We start from the raw sequence: 18,155 nt of genomic DNA on the forward strand, positions 1-18,155 counted from the left end.
CGATCCATGTTTTTATAGATCTATTATGGTTCATACTGCTTGTACGGGTTGCCTGCCAGTAAACAGTAAACTCGTCCAAAACAATGTCCACTCTTTAATGCAACTCCGGTGTATTGAAAATAAACTTTGTTTGTAAACCACATAATGTGCACTCTATTTGGGAAAGACTTACTAATCACCCCACCGTCCTAACTGCTGTGGAAAGAGCATAGAATACGCGCATTGCCTGTAGCAAACTGACCCTCAAGAACAAGCGAAATGTMTTCAAGGGGAAGGGATTGCAGGGTGGAATTTTCAAAAGCGACACTCGATGACCTAGGCTGACTTCATTTTATGGCTAGTTTGGTCAAGCAGCAGACTAAACTCCACTCCATCACAGTTTATACACCATTTCAATAATACAAAAAATAACCCAAGATAGAGCACAGCCTGTCGTTTCCAATGGGTGCAAATCATAGTGGGCAGAACCAACTTCAATTGGCAAATACCTACCTTCAATGGTCACTGGCACGCTGGATAAGTGTACAGTTCATAGATGAATCCTGATTTCAACTGTACTGGGCAGATGGCGGTGTTAACGGCGTGTCCCATGGTGAGGTTATGGTATGGGCAGGCATAAGCTACAGACAACGAACACAATTGCATTTTATCGATGGCAATTTGAATGCACAGAGATACCGTGGGGACCGTCATTAATTTGGGCGGCAGGTAGCCTAACGCTTAGAGCGTTGGGCCAGTAACCGAAAGTTCGCTGGTTTGAATACCCGATGCGAAAAGGTGAAATTCCTGTCAACGTGTCCTTGAGCAAGGCACTTAGCCCTAATTTGCTCCAGGGGCTGACCCTGTAGGTAGGTCGTCATTGTAACTAAGAAMTTGTTCTTAACTGACTTGCCTAGTTAAATAAAATTCAGGGATAAAATGGTGGGGCTCACAAAAGCTGTTTAGCAAAAAACTAAAATGTGTTGCCTGTTATGAAATCAAATCACATATCTACCGTAGCTTTATCTGGAGTGATCATGTCAACATCATACTTTCAAAATCTTAGCTAGACAAGCAGTCATCATGAATCAAGTCGACAATCTACTGGCAAATCCTTTTCAATCCTTGTCATATGAAGAACAATTCATGATAAAATGTGTCGGTGCTCATCGGCCAAGTTGGAAATCGCAAATTCAACAATGAGTGGTTTGGAAGGAATAAGTGGCTAACTGAAAGCATTGCAAAGCAATCACTAGCCTGTTAGTCAATGGAGTGGGTGTGTGGTCCAAGTCAGGGTTTAAGGGTCTCTTTTCCAAGCTTAAAAGGATAAACATTCACATGCAACCACATTGGCCATGCTGTCAATCTAGCATGACTTCTGCCGCATTAAAAACAAATGGAAACTTGGAACTGGGAAATCTCAGACTTCAGTGAGTTCAAGTCAACTTTTGAACGGTCATCGAACTCGGAATTCCAAATCTGGGACTCTTCTTTCTAGAGCTCCGACCTGAAGACCACTGACGTCATGATTCAACTTGTTTTTTTCCCAGAGTTCCTAGTTGTCTTGAAAGCACCATGAATCCAGAGAATTCCAGACTTTGAGACAAAGTTTGATGACAAAATTTGCCCACAAGGACCACCGCGCCACCTTCCTGTGCAAGTGAGCCCAGCATAACAAGGTGAGTCCAAAAAATGTCTTGTATGCTGCTGCATAAATGATGTAATATGCCAGGAGATATGTATACTGTAGCTAAGAAAGTAATACTTAGTGTATGTTGTGTAGTAAGCTGTTACTAGAGGTCGACCAATTATAATTCTTCAATACCGATACCGATTATTGGAGGACCAAAAAAGCCGATACCGATTAAATCAGCCGATTTTTATATACAGTATATATATATATATATATATATATTTGTAATAATGACAATTACAACAATACTGAATGAACACTTATTTTAACTTAATATAATACATATAATCAATTTAGTCTCAAATAAATAATGAAACATGTTCAATTTGGTTTAAATAATGCAAAAACACAGTGTTGGAGAAGAAAGTAAAAGTGCAATATGTGCCATGTAAAAAAGCTAACGTTTATGTTCCTTGCTCAGAAAATGAGAACATATGAAAGTTGGTGGTTACTTTTAACATGAGTTTTCAATATTCCCAGTTAAGAAGTTTTAGGTTGTAGTTATAGGAATTATAGGACTATTTCTCTCTATACATTTACATTTAAGTCATTTAGCAGACGCTCTTATCCAGAGCGACTTACAAATTGGAAAGTTCATACATATTCATCCTGGTCCCCCCGTGGGGAATGAACCCACAACCCTGGCGTTGCAAGCGCCATGCTCTACCAACTGAGCCACACGGGACCACTTGTATATCATATACCTTTGACTATAGATGTTCTTATAGGTGTAACGGATGTGAAATGGCTAGCTAGTTAGCGGGTACGCGCTAGTAGCGTTTCAATCAGTTACGTGACTTGCTCTGAAACCTAGAAGTAGTGTTGCCCCTTGCTCTGCAAGGGCCGCGGCTTTTGTGGAGCGATGGGTAACGACGCTTCATGGGTGTCAGTTGTTGATGTGTGCAGAGGCTGTCTCTTATACACATCTAGATGTGTATAAGAGACAGGATCACTGGTTGCTGCGGAAAAGGAGGAGGTTGAAAGGGGGGTGAGTGTAACGGATGTGAAATGGCTAGCTAGTTAGCGGGTACGCGCTACTAGCGTTTCAATCAGTTACGTGACTTGCTCTGAAACCTAGAAGTAGTGTTGCCCCTTGCTCTGCAAGGGCCGCGGCTTTTGTGGAGCGATGGGTAACGATGCTTCGTGGGTGTCAGTTGTTGATGTGTGCAGAGGGTCCCTGGTTCGCGCCCGTGTCGGGGCGAGGGGACGGTTTAAAGTTATACTGTTACATAAGCACTATAGTATTGCCAGCCTAATCTCGGGAGTTGATAAACTTGAAGTCATAAACAGCGCTGTGCTTCAAGCATTGCGAAGAGCTGCTGGCAAACGCAGGTAAGTGCTGTTTGAATGAATGCTTACGAGTCTGCTGCTGCCTACCACCGCTCAGTCAAACTGCTATATCAAATCATAGACTTAATTATAATAAACACACAGAAATACGAGCCTTAGTTCATTAATATGGTCAAATATAAATAAATAAAACGGAACCATTCTGTATTTTATCGAATGGGTGGCAACCCTAAGTCTAAATATTGCTGTTACATTGCACAACCTTCAATGTTATGTCATAATTATGTAAAATTCTGGCAAATTAGTTCGCAACGAGCAAGGCGGCCCAAACTGTTGCATATACCCTGACTCTGCGTGCAATGAACTCAAGAGAAATGACACAATTTCCATAGTGAATATTGCCTGCTAACATGAATTTCTTTTAACTAAATATGCAGTTAAAAAAATATATACTTCTGTGTATTGATTTTAAGAAAGGCATTGATGTTTATGGTTAGGTACATTCGTGCAACGATTGTGCTTTTGTTAAATCATCACCCATTTGGCGAAGTAGGCTGTGATTTGATGATAAATCAACAGGCATCGCATTGATTATATGCAACGCAGGACAAGCTAGTTAACCTAGTAATATCCTCAACCATGTGTAGTTAACTAGTGATTATGTGAAGATTGATTGTTTTTTTTAAGATAAGTTTAATGCTAGCTCGAAACTTACCTTGGCTCCTTGCTGCACTCGCGTAACATGTGGTCAGCCTGCCACGCAGTTTCCTCGTGGAATGCAATGTAATCTGCCATAATCAGCATCCAAAAATGCAGATTACCGATTGTTGTGAAAACTATTTATCCTACAGTTCTGACTTGGTGTCCAGGGAGAATACTGTAAGAACGGCCCATGTTCTGAATCCTGTCACTGTACATTTCAAAAGTGATGAACCAATAAATCAAATGTATTTATAAAGCCCTTTTTACATCAGCCAATGTCACAAAGTGCTATACAGAAACCCAGCCTAAAACCCCAAACAGCAAGCAATGCAGATGTAGAAGCACTAATGGCTAGGAAAAACGCCCTAGAATCCAGAACCTAGGAAGAAACCTGGAGAGGAACCAGTCTCTGAGGGGTGGCCAGTCCTCTTCTGGCTGTGCCGGTTGGAGATAACAGTACATGGCCAAGATGTTCAAATGTTCATAGATGACCAGCAGGGTCAAATAATAATCACAGTGGTTGTAAGAGGGTGCAACAGGTCAGCACCTCAGGAGTAAATGTCAGTTGGCTTTTCTTAGCCGAGCATTCAGAGTTCGAGACAGCAGGTACGGTAGAGAGAGAGAGCGAGAGAGAGAGTCAAAAACAGAGGGGGTGGGACAAGGTAGCACGTCCGGTGAACAGGTCAGGGTTCCATAGCTGCAGGCAGAACAGTTGAAACTGGACTAGCAGCATGACCAGGTGGACTGGGAACAGCAAGGAGTCATCAGGCCAGGTAGTCCTGAGGCGTGGTCCTAGGGCTCAGGTCCTCCGGGAGGCGAGCGAGAGAGAGAGAGAATTAGAGGGAGCATACTTAAATTCACACAGGACACCGGATAAGACAGGAGAATTACACCAGATAACAGACTGACCCCAGCCCCCCACACAAACTATTGCAGCATAGATACTATACTGGAGGCTGAGACAGAAGGGGTCGGAAGAAACTGTGGCCCCGTCTGACGATAACCTCGGACAACGCCAACTAGGCAGGATATAACCCCACCCACTTTGCCAAAGCACAGCCCCCACACCACTAGAGGGATATCCGCAAACCACCAACTTACTACCCTGAGACAAGGCTGAGTATAGCCCACAAAKATTTCCCCCACGGCACGAACCCGAGGAGGTGCCAACCCGGACATGAAGATCACGTCAGTGACTTAACCCACTCAAGTGACGCACCCCTCCTAGGGACAGCATGGAAGAGAACTAGTAAGCCAATTACTCAGCCCCCGTAATAGGGTCAGAGGCAGACAATCCCAGTGGAGAAAGGGGATCCGGCCAGGCAGAGACAGCAAGTGCGGTTCGTCGCTCCAGTGCTTTTCCGTTCACCTTCGTACCCCTGGGCCAGACTACACTTAATCATAGGACCTACTGAAGAGATTAGTTCAATTAAGACAAAGGTTGAGACAGAGTCTGCGTCTCTCACATGGGTAGACAGACCACTCCATACAAATGAGCTCTATAGGAGAAAGCCCTGCCTCCAGCTATTTGCTTAGAAATTCTAGGGACAATGAGGCCTGCGTCTTGTGACCGTAGCGTACATGTAGGTATGTACGGTAGGTCTAAAATCGGAGAGATACGTAGGAGCAAGCCCATGTAATGCTTTGTAGGTTAGCAGTAAAACCTAGACATCAGCCCTAGCCTTAACAGGAAGCCAGTGTGGAGAGGCTAGCACTGGAGTAATATGATCAAATGTTTATTTTTTTGGTCCTAGTCAAGATTCTAGCAGCCGTGTTTATCCGGGTAGCCTGAAAGTAGAGCATTGCAGTAGTCTAATCTAGAAGTTACAAAAGCACGGATTAGCTTTTCTACATTTTTGGACAAAAAGTTGATTTTTGCAATGTTACGAAAAGCTGTCCTTGAAATATTCTTGATATGTTCGTCAAAAGAGAGATCAGGGTCCAGAGTAACGCCGAAGTCCTTCGCTGTTTTATTTGAGACGACTGTACAACCATCAAGATTGTCAGATCCAACAGAAGATCTCCTTGTTTCTTGAGACCTAGAACTAGCATCTCTGTTTTGTCTGAATTTAAAAGTAAAAKATTGCTGCTATCCACCTCCTTATGTCTGAAACACAGGCTTCCAGGGAGGGCAATTTTGGGGCTTCACCGTGTTGAATCGAAATGTACAGCTGTGTATCCGCATAGCAGTGAAAGTTGTCATTCGGAAACAATGTTATCACCAAGAGGTAAAATTTATAGTAAAAACAATAGTGGTCCTAAAATGGAACCTTGAGGAACACTGCAACTTACAATTGAGTTGTCAGAGGACAAACCATCCACAGAGACGAACTGATATCGTTCCGACATATCTAAATCATGGCAGAACTTTTCCATATAGATCTATTAGGGTTTCCAATCTCTCCAAATGAACGTGGTGATTGATGGTGTCAAAAGCAGCACTAAGGTCTAGGAGCACGAGGACCGATGCAGAGCCTTGGTCTGACGCCATTTAAAGGTCATTGAACAAATAGTTATTGACTACGTCCGCCCTAGCTCGATCATTAATGTGTTAATCAAAATTACGGATTGCCTCTTATCCGCTCGTCGTCCCCTTATGCCATAGTTTGTACATCTCAATTGTCAGTAGAAACCACATTTGTTTAAGCAAATAAGCCATATCAGCAATGTTTTTTTAAAGGCAGTAAATTAGGCTGAATGAACTGTTTCGCTGCCAGACAAGACTGATGGTGCTGAAAAGAAAGCTCTGCTGTTGGGGCAGCTTTATGTAGGCCCTAACAGTTTGTGGGCACCGTTTGTCACTGTTATAGTGCAATGAATGCATTGTTTAGTGTTGTGTAGTGGCTTTGCTGGCATGCATAAAAAATATAAAAAATTACGGAGTGTGCCCCACAAAGATTTACATTCTAAAAACGGGGTCCTGAGGCCAATTGTTGTGCCATTAATTTGCCATCATCACCTCATGTTTCAACATGATAATGCACAGCCCCATGTCGCAAGGATCTGTACACAATTCCTGGAAGCTGAAAATGTCCCAGTTCATCCATGGCCTGCATACTCACCAGACATGTCACCCACTGAGCATGTTTGGGATGCTCTGGATCTGGGCCATCACCCGAGTTTTATAACATTTGGGGCTCAATCCTGAAGACCAGGGGCAGAGGAGTTTGTGGGTCAGAGGAAAAAAGGGCCTTTCTAAAATAATTCCCTGCAATTCTATGTCATTTTACATGACTCGACACATTACAATAATATATTTTTATTCCCAGCAAATGACAAGAATGACAAGCTACTCCGACATTCACATACTGAGATCAACAAAACGAAGGACCCATGTCTTAAATGCAATCAATAGCATAGGCAAATGAAAAGAGTGGGTACACAGATTTTAGGCCTACAATATGAGGAAATCCTAGTCCACCAACTTGCCAGTGGCATTCACCTATTCAGACTTTTCCCCCCAATTGTATTTTGAAATATTGCAAAATACCTTCTAGCTGCTGCCTGCTGTTCATTGACAGCCACAACTCAACAATCGGCTGTTTTATATTTGCCGTGTGGACTGCCCAATTGCGGGATTCCCAACTGTAGACTAGGCCTATGTGCTCATTATGTGACAAATCACAATCTACAGCATTTAAAAAAAAGCTATTGATCCTATGTGGCTAAATTATGCTGGTGTAGTATTTTTAATGATTTAATTTATTTATAGGGATAGGCGTAATTATATCATTTGGTAAATGTATTTCAATTTACAGTTGAATTTGGAAGTTTACATACACTTAGGTTGGAGTCATTAAAACTCGTTTTTCAACCACTCCACAAATTTCTTGTTAATTAAACTATAGTTTTGGCAAGTCGGTTAGGACATCTACTTTGTGCATGACAAGTAATTTTCCCAATAATTGTTTACAGACAGATTATTTCACTGTATCACAATTCCAGTGGGTCAGAAGTCTACATACACGAAGTTGACTGTGCCTTTAAACAGTTTGGAAATTTCCAGAAAATTATGTCATGAATTTAGAAGCTTCTGATAGGCTAATTGACATCATTTGAGTCAATTGGAGGTGTACCTGTGGATGTATTTCAAGGCCTACCTTCAAACTCAGTGCCTCTTTGCTTGACATCATGGGAAAATCAAAAGAAATCAGCCAAGACCTCAGAAAAAACATTGTAGACCTCCACAAGTCTGGTTCATCCTTGGGAGCAATTTCCAAACGCCTGAAGGTACCACGTTAATCTGTACAAACAATAGCACGCAAGTATAAACACCATGGGACCACGCAGCCGCCATACCGCTCAGGAAGGAGACACGTTCTGTCTCCTAGAGATTAATGTACTTTTGTGCGAAAAGTGCAAATCAATCCCAGAACAACAGCAAAGGACCTTGTGAAGATGCTGGAGGAAACAGATACAAAAGTATCTGTACCCACAGTAAAACGAGTCCTATATCGACATAAGGTGCTTCTACACCTGCATTGCTTGCTGTTTGGGGTTTTAGGCTGGGTTTCTGTACAGCACTTCGAGATATTAGCTGATGTACGAAGGGCTATATAAAATAAACTTGATGAACCTGAAAGGCCGCTCAGCAAGGAGGAAGCCACTGCTCCAAAACAGCCATAAAAACTTTGGTTTGCAACTGCACATGGGAACAAAGATCGTACTTTTTGGAGAATTGTCCTCTGGTCTGATGAAACAAAAATAGAACTGTTTGGCCATAATGACCATCATTATGTTTGGAGGAAAAAGGGGGATGCTTGCAAGCGGAAGAACACCATTCCAACCGTGAAACACAGGGTTGGCAGCATCATGTTGTGGGGGTGCTTTGCTACAGGAGGGACTGGTGCACTTCACAAAATAGATGGCATCATGAGGGAGGAAAATTATGTGGATATATTGAAGCAACATCTCAAGACATCAGTCAGGAAGTTAAAGCTTGGTCACAAATGGGTCTTCCAAATGGACAATGACCCCAAGCATACTTCCAAACTTCTGGCAAAATGGCTTAAGGACAACAAAGTCAAGGTATTGGAGTGGCCATCACAAAGTCCTGACCTCAATCCTATAGAGAATTTGTGGGTGGAACTGAAAAAGCGCGTGCGAGCAAGGAGGCCTACAAACCTGACTCAGTTACACCAGCTCTGTCAGGAGGAATGGGCCAAATTCCACCCAACTTATTGTGGGAAGCTTGTGGAAGGCTACCCGAAACGTTTGACCCAAGTTAAACGATTTAAAGGCAATGCTACCTAATACTAATTGAGTGTATGTAAACTTCTGACCCACTGGGGATGTGATGAAAGAAATAAAAGCTGAAATAAATCATTCTATTATTCTGACATTTCACATTCTTAAAATAAAGTGGTGATCCTAACTGACCTAAGACAGGGAATTTTTACTATGATTAAATGTCAGGAATTGTGAAAAACTGAGTTTAAATGTATTTGGCTAAGGTGTATGTAAACTTCCGACTTCAACTGTATCTGCAGCAATTCCAGCACCCCTTCCTGCAGTGCTGTTTTCTTCCATGCGCTGTGACTTTGCCAATGATAAATCAATCAATCAACACTTATTATTAATTCATTAAATCGATTGTAGGCCTTATGACCTTTTTAAACAATATGTCAAATTACTTGAATCGCCTATGGGAAGTGTACAAATGTTTATTCACATCAGTAGGCTAAGTGACTGAAATGCATCAGAAAAGTCTTGGAAAGTTCAGGAAAACATCAGGGAAGCTCATCGGGTCGGCTAGAGGCCTAATGTGTGTGTGTGTGTAGAGAAGATCTGCATTGCTTTCAATTGGTAGACCCATGAACTCTTTCTTACCTCAACTTAGTGAACATTTCCCAGCCTTATTGTAACCAAATATCCAAACGGAGATTCAGTGAAAACAAAAATCTGACATTGATTGATTTATCAAGCTGCTTGTCTCATATCAGCGCAATGAAGGTGTCCCAGTGCTGGAATTATCAGTTGACCACACGTCGCAATTGCTTTACATTTATTATAACAATTGCTGTAGTGCTATTTTTTTTTAGGTACCCTACAAGAGCACCATTTTTATTATTAAGCCATCATTTCTGAATGAAAGTTGGTACCGACATGAAGCCTATTGTATAAAATCATTTTAGAATATACATACAATGCATCTTCCAAATTGCACGATAGCCACTTACAGTATGTGTAGGGAAAAGGAAAATATTTTTTTTAATGCCCAGAGTCACGTCTGGAGGAAACCAGGCACCGCTCATCACCTGGCCAATACCATCCCTACGGTGAAGCATCGTGGTATTAGCATCATGCTGTGGGGATGTTTTTCCAGTTTCAGGGACTGGGAGACTAGTGAGGATTGAGGCAAAGATGAATGGAGCAAAGTACAGAGATCCTTCATGAAAATCTGCTCCAGAGCACTCAGGGCCTCAAACTGGGGGGGAAGGTTCACCTTCCAACAGGACAATGACCCTAAGCACACAGCAAAGACAACACAGGAGTGGCCCAGCCAGAGCCCAGACTTGAAGCTGATCGAACATTTCTGGAGACCTGAAAAAAGCTGTGCAGCGACGCTCCCCATCCAACCTGACAGAGCTTGAGAGGATCTGCAGAGAAGAATGGGAAAAACGCCCCAAATACAGGTGTGCCAAGCGTGTAGACCAACCGGCTCGATTTGGTCTTATGTAGCAAAATGTGAAATTGTGTTTTTTTCATTGGATAAAAGTAGAGACTCAGAGCTAGAAAATGGTATATCATATACTACAGTTGAGGAAAAATGGGAAAGTAATTATGCTTTGAATGTTGATCAGCTTATAACCCCAGTTTTGAGAAAATATTTTGGTAAACGTACTGGAGAGCTCTTCTTTGTCTACATCCATTCAGCACCCTCTTAAGCCTTAGCACCACCCATCTCTTTAAGGATTCACATGTCAAATCAAAGTTTATTTCTCACAGGTGGAAGGGACTCATTAGGGTCTGAAGCTCCATCTTTTATTTCAAATCAAAGTTTATTTGTCACATATGCTGAATACAACAGGTACCTTACAGTGAAATGCTTACTTACAGGCTCTAACCAATAGTGCAAAAAAGGTATTAGGTGAACAATAGGTAAGTAAAGAAATAAAACAGTAAAAAGACAGGCTATATACAACAGCGAGGCTATAAAAGTAGCGAGGCAACATACAGATACCGGTTAGTCAGGCTGATTGAGGTAGTATGTACATGAATGTATAGTTAAAGTGACTATGCATATATGATAAACAGAGAGTAAAAACTGTTGAGAAGCCTTTTTGTCCTAGACTTGGCACTCCGGTACCGCTTGCCATGCGGTAGTAGAGAGAACAGTCTATGACTGGGGTGGCTGGGGTCTTTGACAATTTTTAGGGCATTCCTCTGACACCGCCTGGTGTAGAGGTCCTGGATGGCAGGCAGCTTATCAAACTTGTTATGAAAAAAAGTATAAACACAAAAACTACAGGGTGAATGACATCAGCAGCCTGGTGGTCCAAAACAGCCTAACTAGTGTATTTTAACACCAATAAACCCACACGCTTAAAAATGTATTTAGTATCTGTCAATCTAGCAAACCAGGCAACTAAAGCAACTTTCTAAACAAAGTTTTGGTTAGTTCTAGCTTGTTAGCTATCTAGCTAATGTTAAGTTAGCTGGCTAGCCAGTTCAAATAATGACCATATCATATAGCTGACAACGTTTTCACTTTAGCACATTTGTATTCATTATTACAGGGAAAAAAACTCACTACAAGATCATTATTTACAAGTTAATGGCAAGCCAATTACAGAAAATAGCTTACAGTTGTGAGTGTGATGAAATAAAAGCAGGGCATTCTACTGGAGAATTTTAGAACTTGTACACTGTCTTGTTGGCCTAACGTTGTATCCTAATTTGACTTTGGTGCAAGTCATGTTGGTCTTCACATTATCATCTCTGGTAAACACATAATGTATCAAATAAAATCATCATTTATTTGTCACACGCACAGGATACAGAAGGTGTAAACAGTACAATTAAATTGTTGCTTGCATAGTGGAGTCTTGTTTAGACATGTAGCTAGCTAGCTAGCCAAACAATGAACCATAATCCCAACTCATAACGTTACTACCCTGCATGAATCTGCAGGTAGCGAACCAACCAGGTTCAATGTTAGCTAGCTAGCTGACAGACTATAACTAGCAATGCAAATGGCTCTGAGATACAAATAATATTACTGCACAGATCATTCAAGTAACGTTAGCCAGCAGTATGCTTTAACTTGAAATGAAAACGACTTTCTGACAAAATTAGAAACTTATATCTGAAAAAGTAGCTAGCTAGACTTTTACCCGTACACATGGATGGACGCTTCTCCCTTTCTGTCACGGATGCAATGGTTGCCAATAGTTTGAAGATGTAATCCGGAGAAAGGTGTTTTATACAACAGCCTTCTGTGTGTTCTCTTTTCGACTCCCTCTGCATATTTGCAATCAAACGCCAGAATTTTCTCCATGTCCATAGCTGTCATACTCAAATTCTACTGGGCATTCCACTGATTTCAAAACTCGGTCCTGCAGAAAGTGGAGAGCAACACTTTCGCAGTTCTACGTGATATCTTTTTTTTTTTTTTTTTTACGTGTTAGAAATGATTACCTACACATACTGATCAGCTCATGTTATAGACAGAAGCCTGCTACATGGCAGACCAATCCTCTCTCCTCTCTCGGCATGTCCAGCCCATCCATTATCTCAGCCAATCATGGCTAGAGGCAAGGTTGCCAGCTTTTTCTGTGGCTAAACCAACTAGGCTTGTAATTTAACAATTTTATTCGTATTTACAGATGGCATACAAGTTTGTTATTAAGGCACATGAAAGTTAATGTTCCAGAAGGCATCTGACAAAAACGCATTTTGATTTAAAAAAAAAATTACGTTCAAATGCCTCTCCTGTGAAGTAGTGACGTGCGACATACACCTAGTTTCCTGAAAAAAGTCACAATTGTGATATTTCAGTTATTTTTATACATTTGCAAAAATGTCTGAAAACCTGTTTTTGCTTTGTCATTATGGGGTATTGTGTGTAGATTGGGGAAAGGGGGGGTGGGGGCGGGACGTTTTAATCCATTTTAGAATAAGGCTGTAATGTAACAAAATGTGGAAAAAGTGAAGGGGTCTGAATACTTTCCAAATACACTGTATACTCTCCCAAACTAAATGTCTATTCAATTTGATACATCATTGCTTACAGTTGAAATGGAACATTGTTATTTAGCAGTCTCCCTCCCACTCTGAAGAAGCACCAGGCATTTCGACTGTGTTATGGTGACTGTATTCCTGACAAGAGAACTTAAAACAGACCAAACTCCCACCGTCCATATGCCAAAGATAACTTGGTACACAAGTGGTGTTCTGGATGGGGTTTGGAGAACTGCATCATCACCATGCCACTCAGACAGAAGGGATTTTTCTTTCTACAATATTTTGTTTGTTTTGAAAACGACCCTTGTAGAATTCTTGTAATGACCAGATGCTTAGCTTTGACTTCAATAAAGAAAGGGTGCATGGGAACTGCTGTTTGTTGAAGCTATGTACAGTCATGGCCAAAAGTTGAGAATGTGGAGCAAACGATGCTATTATCTGAGAATAGCAACAGAGTAAACAAAGAGAGAGAAGCATATTTCAACCCTGCAGGCGTGACACAAACGCAGAAATAAAAATATAATTCATGCCTTACCTTTGACGAGCTTCTGTTGTTGGCACTCCAATATGTCCCATAAACATCACAAATGGTCCTTTTGTTTGATTAATTCCATCGATATATATATCCAAAATGTCAATTTATTTGGCGTGTTTGATCCAGAAAAACACCGGTTCCAACTTGTGCAACGTGACTAAAAAATATCTCAAAAGTTACCTGTAAACTTTGCCAAAACATTTCAAACTACTTTTGTAATACAACTTTAGGTATTTTTTTACGTAAATAATCGATAAAATTAAAGACTGGATGATCTGTGTTCAATACAGGATTAAAACAAACTGTAGCTAGCTTTCTGGTCACGCGCCTCTAACAAACAGTACACTTCAAGTGACCCTCGTTCAAGATGGCCGTACTTCTTCATTACACAAAGGAAAAAAACTCAACCAATTTCTAAAGACTGTTGACATCCAGTGGAAGCGGTAGGAACTGCAAGAAGGTCAATTAGAAATCTGGATTCCCAATGAAATCCCATTGAAAAGAGAGTGACCTCAAAAAAATATATATATCTGAATGGTTTGTCCTCGGGGTTTCGCCTGCTAAATAAGTTCTGTTATACTCACAGACATGATTCAAACAGATTTWGAAATGTCAGAGTGTTTTCTATCCAAATCTACTAATAATATGCATAGCTTATCTTCTGGGGATGAGTAGCTGGCAGTTGAATTTGGCTATGCTTTACATCCAAACGTGAAAACTTCTCTAGGATAGGGGGCAGCATTAAGTGTCTTTAGATATTTTTGTCAGATGTTACTATGGAATTCTGAAGTATAATTACAATCATTTCAGAAGTGTCAAAGGCTTTTATTGAAAATTACATGAAGTTGATGCAAAGAGTCAATATTTGCAGTGTTGACCCTTCTTTTTCAAGACCTCTGCAATCCGCCCTGGCAGGCTGTCAATTAACTTCTGGGCCACATCCTGACTGATGGCAGCCCATTATTGCATAATCAATGCTTGGAGTTTGTCAGAATTTGTGGGTTTTTGTTTGTCCACCCGCCTCTTGAGGATTGACCACAAGTTCTCAATGGGATTAAGGTCTGGGGAGTTTCCTGGCCATGGACCCAAAATATKAATGTTTTGTTCCCCGAGCCACTTAMTTATCACTTTTGCCTTYTGGCAAGGTGCTCCATCATGCTGGAAAAGGCATTGTTCGTCACCAAACTGTTCCTGTATGGTTGGGAGAAGTTGCTCTCGAAGGATGTGTTGGTACCATTCTTTATTCCTGTCTCTTATACACATCTAGATGTGTATAAGAGACAGGTCGGAAAGGGGATTCATCAGAGAAAATGACTTTATCCCAGTCCTCAGCAGTCCAATCCCTGTACCTTTTGCAGAATATCAGTCTGTCCCTGATGTTTTTCCTGGAGAGAAGGTGCTTCTTTGCTGCCCTTCTTGACACTAGGCCATCCTCCAAAAGTCTTTGCCTCACTGTGCGTGCAGATGCACTCACACCTGCCTGCTGCCATTCCTGAGCAAGCTCTGTACTGGTGGTGCCCCAATCCCGCAGCTGAATCAACTTTAGGAGATAGTCCTGGCGCTTGCTGGACTTTCTTGGGTGCCCTGAAGCCTTCTTCACAACAATTGCACCGCTCTCCTTGAAGTTCTTGATGATCCAATAAATGGTTGATTTAGGTGCAATCTTACTGGCAGCAATATCCTTGCCTGTGAAGCCCTTTTTGTGCAAAGCAATGATGACGGCACGTGTTTCCTTGCAGGTAACCATGATTGACAGAGGAAGAACAATGATTCCAAGCACCACCCTCCTTTTGAAGCTTCCAGTCTGTTATTCAAACTCAATCAGCATGAGAGTGATCTCCAGCCTGGTCCTCGTCAACACTCACACCCGTGTTAACGAGAGAATTACTGACATGATGTCAGCTGGTCCTTTTGTGGCAGGGCTGAAATGCAGTGGAAATGTTTTGGGGGATTCGGTTCATTTGCATGGCAAAGAGGGACTTTGCAATTCATCTGATCACTCTTCATAACATTCTGGAGTATATGCAAATTGCCATCATACAAACTGAGGCAGCAGACTTTGTGAAAATGTATATTTGTCATTCTCAAAACCTTTGGCCACGACTGTACTGTAGACAAGTGAGCTTTTGCTCATCTAGGACAATGTATTGATAGTTATGCTTTGTGTGTTGATAGTGAGACTAGAAAATAACTGCTAAAGCAACTGATATGATTTTTACTCAACTTAGTCTTTTTGTTTTCTCTTTGCTGCAGAACAGTAACATAGAGCCTGAGGATTCCCCAATCCCTAAAATATCTCCCAAGAGGAAGATAAATCTCATGCATTATTCATGTAAGTGCCACAAGTGTTTGAGTTAGCAGAAATGTTATATTTGAAAATTCTTAGACGTTTCCTTGAAGTATTGTGCGCCACACTTGAATTGTATTATTCTAAAGTTTCTCTTTTATTTGTTCACACAGAACAATTCAGTGGCCAAGCCCACAGCCATTTCAGTTTCCACCACATCAACAGTAACACCAAGAGTGGAGTGCTTCACAGCATGCAGGAACCTGTTTGGTCACTGGGTCCCGGAAGCGTATTGTGGTGTCTAGTGCTGATTAGTGAACCAATACACTTAAAATAAATTCCTTGCTCCTTGACTTAACTGTGTTTTCTCATTCAATAATTACCAATACAGGAATGACTTAATTTGTTGTGGCATTAGTCAACATATAAAGGTTGTGTGCATACAGCAGTATGAAATCATTTTTAAGTATAGCAGAATCAAATCAAGGTTTCCTCCAGTATATGCTGCTGCTGTTATATTAGTCAGCTGTAATCAGGGGCACAACTTTGGCTTTAGAAGTGGGGGGGACATAACCTGGCGGGATGTCTGGGGGTCCTCAGTCAGAATTTAATCTAATTTGACTCTTAACATTTTGGTGTCACTTTTATTGTTAATAAGAATAGAATATGTTCAGGGCTTAATGTAATGCCCGCCACCTGCCAAGAGCAGGTAGATGTTGGCATTGGCGGGTACAATGCCAAAATGTCTATTTCACTAGTCAACGGAAGTCAGGGCTCCACAGTGCTAGCATTTCACTCGCGTTTGTGAAATGTACTTTTCCGTCCACCAGCCACTGTGGCAGGTAGATTTTAAAATATATCAGCCACTCAGATTTTTTTTACCAGCCAAAACAAATTTTCTCCGCTAAAATTACACCAACAAAACACAGCAACAATTTTTTTTGTTGCTGAGCATGCTTTGTTTCTAAAGCAATAAATATATTACTAGTAAGAAGTAATATGGTATATTGTTTAATTTTTTGTGGCCTGAGTCTTTTAACCAAAATATCAGATGAGACAAAAATGTTCACCTGCACTTTAACTTCATCGTCATCGTTTGATTTTATGTATAGAGCCAAAAGTAGGAGTAAAATGCTTCACTGTAATTCAAATCATAGACCTAACAATACTGTAGAGCTCTTTTTACTTGCACACAATATAGCTGGATCACCCCGTCCTGCGTCTAGGGGTCCACTGCCCTGCAGCGCCCCAACCCAACACATCCCATTCAGCTTTAGGATCTTAATGAACCATTCATTATTGGTTTCAGATGTGTTAGGCCAAGGCTAGAGTGACAACCAACAGTACGGCAGACCCCTAGGGCCAGGACTGAGCAACCTAGCAGCTAAGGAACACCTAAATAGGTATCACCCCTGACGTGGACATGTTTCCAATACACTCTTTTTGTCGTACAGTATTCCATATAAGGCATCCAGACCTTATGAAAGTTGCATAGTATACCCTTAATCTTGTAATAAATCAAATCTAGTGATACATAACTTAACATCCATTGTGACATTGTGGGAGGATAACCACCATCCAATTAATGGCAATGCATTTCTTAGCCACTATAAATGCTTGGTTACACAGTTTCTTCTGATAAGTCTCCAGTATCCACATTTCCAAGCAAACAAAAACAGGGAGAAGGGAGAATCTGTAGACATGCTGAGATAAAAGAACATACTCTTTCCCAGAATTCAGCCAGCCTTCACAATAGCATAACATATTGAAATGTCACCATTTGGATTTGACTCCTCCAGCAGAGGAACTACTTCTAAATGCATGATGTTCAGTTTCACTGGCATATAGTACCTTCTATGGATGGTCTTAAACTGCAGTAATATGCCTGAGATTATATCAACATGATGGGGCATTCTAACATCTGAATCCATTCATCATCATCAGTTGTGTCTCCCAGGTCTTCCTCACATTTTTGTTTTACATGTTTTGTGTCAACAGGGAAAAGACTGTCAATCCTTGACACAGTTTGGAAATCAACTTGAGGTTTGTCAGACCGCCTTAAAATAGTTTCCCTGGCTGCCTGACCCTGCTGAGACCCCATGTCACCACCTGATCCTCCTAAAATGAGGCATGACAAAGAATTACCTTGGTGTACATTTATACATTATATTATCCAAGAATAGAATCAATGGTTTAAGAATTGAAATTACCATTATTCCCAGATCCCAGACTGTAACTTTAAACTGCAGTCCTGTTGCTACTGTAGGTCTGCCCATCAATTACAGGGAACTTTGTATCATTCACTGATACTGTTAATATACTGCAAAATTCAGCTGAGCTCCGTAGACTGGTCTTGCCTGGCTGTCTGACCATACTGGGACACCTGTCACCATCTGATCCTGCTAAGACATGATGAGCAGTGTTGTGTACTGACTGTGCACCATGACAGTGAAGCCTGTAGAGCTGTTCATACCGTGTCAGTG

The 18,155-nt window shown here is 41.2% G+C and overlaps 1 long non-coding RNA gene across 1 annotated transcript; it reads left to right on the top strand.

Annotated features, from left to right (window-relative positions):
- Nucleotides 1–110: 110 nt before the first annotated feature.
- Nucleotides 111–16,055, top strand: LOC139028240 (uncharacterized). The gene is made up of 4 exons (XR_011480428.1): nt 111–592; nt 1,530–1,658; nt 15,639–15,717; nt 15,846–16,055. It is a non-coding gene; the product is annotated as an uncharacterized lncRNA (long non-coding RNA).
- The last annotated feature ends 2,100 nt before the right edge of the window (nt 16,056–18,155 follow it).

This window comes from Salvelinus sp. IW2-2015, linkage group LG9 (assembly GCF_002910315.2).
Source record: "Salvelinus sp. IW2-2015 linkage group LG9, ASM291031v2, whole genome shotgun sequence".
In the NCBI taxonomy this organism is placed as follows: Eukaryota; Metazoa; Chordata; class Actinopteri; order Salmoniformes; family Salmonidae; genus Salvelinus; species Salvelinus sp. IW2-2015.